We start from the raw sequence: 4,052 nt of genomic DNA on the forward strand, positions 1-4,052 counted from the left end.
TATATATATATATATATATATATATATACATATATCATATTATTACAAAATCTAGTCTCGTTCGAAGATACATCGAATCGAACGAATCCTAAACGCTTACCTCGAAAATCCGAACGTCCATACACAGCTTCTGTGTTATTTACATATATGTATTCGTCAATATGTAATACGAGAGTATGTACATACATTTTTTAAACATGGTCCTATATGATTCATATGTCTCGTTGCTGTGTATATGTATTTTTGTTTATTTTTATATTTAACGCCGATGAATTTTTGCTGCGTTCTTGTAACAGCGTATCTTATAATAAAAGGATATTCAATGGATTTTGCTTAATGGGACTTTATATATTACGTATATGAAAAAATGTACATTATGTATATATTGCATATACAAAGTATATAAAAAATGCACGTTTTTTTTTATTACATTTATAAATGATTATTATAAATGAAAAAAAATATTATTTGCTCTAATACTTTTTTCTAATAATTTTATAAAGCAAAATTTAAGGACGAAAATAGATAATTAAAGTATTATGTTCTTTAATTAATTTCAAATTTAATTCAACCAAATTTTTCACTTCAGCGAGTACACTGTAACTACAAAAATATATGTGCAAAATGCATCTTTTTATATACCTTGCATATTTTATATTATATATGAAGTGCGTCAAGCAATGTCTGTGATGTGCTTAAAAACTCGCCGGATTTTTGTAAAGTGCCTTGAATTATTACAATGTGTATTATCACTAAGTGTATAATATATTTAAATACAATAATATATTATTTACAATACAGAATATCGATCCTTTGAATTTTACAATAAAGGTATTAATGCAAATGAACATTAAAAAAAATATATTTTATACATCTAATAATATAACGTGTCGATGTTTTCATTACATTAATTTTAACGCTTACGAATTTCAGTGAATAACTGATGGTAACAACCGCAATTTAAGCGCAATTAAATCAATATGATGAATCTTGCCATAAATCTCATAGTAGGATATTTCCTAAAAGAATAACGGGAAAGCAATATTAAACTGCCGGCATTTTCTAGCGAGCTTTTAAGCTAAATGAAAGTCCGATCTGACGAGACTTCACTATACCGTATTTATTGTCGTGCCCTCCGCTCTGCGTTCGGACTACAATATACGTCGGCTCATCTAATCGTAAAAGTGCACCGACCGAATTAAGCCACGCCAATTTGCGATAGTCGAGCGCACATTTAGCCTGTCCAATGTCCTGGTCGCGACAGATGCTCATGGAAAGATAAAAAAGTATTGTGGAAGACGAAACGGGGCCGCAAACGGTCGCCAGCGAAACAGGGGATCAGGAGCCTGAGCGTATGCGCGAATCTCGAATAAATTTAATTTTCTTTGACAAAACTTCGTATCTTATTGATCCTCTGTAATTTATATCGATACACTTGCAATTATCAACAGCAACAATAACAGCACATGATTTATTTTTGAACAGCGAATGCTAAAAACAAAAAATTAATGTATATACAGAATAATTTACAGAAGCTCATCAGGATCAATTAGCCCACGTTATCGCATTTCAGACCGCTCAATTATAGAAAAGCTTATGAATTTTTGCTGTCTATATATATATATATCTATAAGTAGATTCTTTGTTATTAATATGGATATAATATAAAGAGAAGCTATAATATATAAAGTAAAGATTATATGACATTTGTTAAAAATAAAGTGTAAAATCGTTTTAATTTTTATATAAATGTCAATTATTAACGTTCGCACGAAGTAAAAGGAATAACTTATATTTTGAAATATGTATTTATTCCATGTACTTCAACTCTAAGCGACAAAAATACGAACATTAATTTGCGAGAACTCTTAACGTCGAATCGGAAGTTCGTGCATCGCGTAAATTTCGTGTTTCTTCTGCACGATAAAAAACGTCTCTCATAAAACAGCTGATGCAAAACAGTTTTCCGATAAATAGCGTTAAAAAACAAGATGTGTTATTCTTCGATCAGTCTATTTCGATCTACAGATTTGTTTGCCTCTTGCTTCGGCTTTTTGCAAGGTCTGTTGAACAGTTAAATTCAATAGCCACGACGAGATCTATACGAACTCTGCAGCATGCAGGATGTCGGCACAGAGAACTCATCTCGCAGTTCCGGCACATTCGCACCCCGATGTTATCTCCTTTTTCCGTGTTCACCGTGTCGATCGAGCGATGCACGAACTTGTTTGACCTGTATTTTATCTACAGTCCGATTAATCGCCGGTTACGTCTAAACGAGAGAAAAAGAGAGAGAGAGAGAGAGAGAGAGAAAGAGAGAGAAAGAGAGGAAAAAATCTCTCTAACTCACGTGTTGACATCGTGTCGCGTATATTTACAGAGACCCTGTCGAAAGTTTCGACGGAGTCTTTTTGGTCGCAGCAGTGACTACATCCGATCGCATCTAGATACATTCTTGTTATATCGAATAAGGGGAAGACCTATATTTCTTTTTTTCATCTTTTTTCAGCATGACTTCGCTTCATCCTCTCGACTCTATTCCCATCACAAGTCTCAAATCCTCAAACAGCGCTATAGAAATATTTTTAAAGAAAAATTGAACTCGCCAATTTATAATCATTTAAATTGTGATAACAAATTGAATAAAAATTTGAAATATAATATTGTAGAACACAAGAGTTTTTGATTTCATACAATTTTTATAAAATTGTATTTTCCTGCATTTATTTAATATAAAGTTTTTCAATAAAGATATTAGTGTATTTCAAAGGATTTTTATTTGCAAAATTTTAGAAGCACTATCGTAAGGTCTAAATAACTCGGAAGCAGAGTCTTCTCTGTACATTTTTTTTGAATTTACTCGACCTTCATTTATATTTACATCATCGCCAGAGGGACTGACCTACCCAGATAGGATTGTCGCGTACGCAAAGCGCGTCCCTTTGCGTTACTTTTAAGCGACTAATGAAGATCCACGAGGTGTCCCTAACTAACCCTTTTGCTTGCTTTCCAAAGTTCATTCATTAATCTCTATCCTGAATTTATAATAGTTTCGTATGTAAATGATATCCGACGATACGTGAAATATTAATTCTCTTATGAACAACAAGTTAAATATCGCAATGATTTAATTGAGAAGAAGAAAATGACTTACCCTGTTCTTTAGCAAAAATATACTTTATATTTTTTCAATATCTTAAAAACTTTCTTAAAATTCTCCTAAATTATAATTTTACGAAAATAGATTTCTAGAATGCAATCACATGACAAATTTAATGTTTACTTTAAAGTCATGATTAAAAAGATAAAAGCTGCCAGGGGGGAATTATATATAATAAATGATAGAGGGTAATGAAGATAATGACCAGGCAGTCGATGTCAGATTCCGTTAGAATCAAGCTTTTCTCCCCTTAAATAGATTGGTTTTCTACCCTTCAAAGATATTGGATTTCGCGATCAATACTTAGAGCGAGGCACGTAATCCGAGAAAGCATTTTGACATCGCAAAAAACGTAAAGTACATCAAATAATAATTAAAGTAGAAATCTGTAATATTCAGAGATTTCTTTATAACGATTACCCTCTTTAAATATATTCTGATAAGCTTTGAGAGAAAACTTTCACCATTATTAACAGCGGAGATAATCGTTTCCTACAAGATAGTTATGTAACATTGAATATTTTAAGATTGACTTTATTGTAGAAAAAAAAAGAAATATATAAATGATCACGTTAATACAAAATAAAAAAGTTATGTAATTGCATTTAAAGTTTTCAGATAAGTTTATAGTGAAATATACAGGGAGTTCGATAAGTTTTGGTCGATTTTATATTAGATTACAATCGATTTTGTATTAGAGCAGATTGAGTCGAAAAGTTCTACCATTTTGCAATTTTCGCATTGATTAACGAGATATTAATTACTAAATATTGAAAATTTGTTTTCAATAATTTTTTACTCAAATACTATCAACTTCACAGAAAAACAGCAAGAAATAAAAATTGTTTATTTTCTTCTTATAAGGTTCTAAGAATTTTTTTCAAAATTTTTT

Source organism: Atta cephalotes (assembly GCF_000143395.1).
Source record: "Atta cephalotes unplaced genomic scaffold scaffold00005, whole genome shotgun sequence".
NCBI lineage: Eukaryota > Metazoa > Arthropoda > Insecta > Hymenoptera > Formicidae > Atta > Atta cephalotes.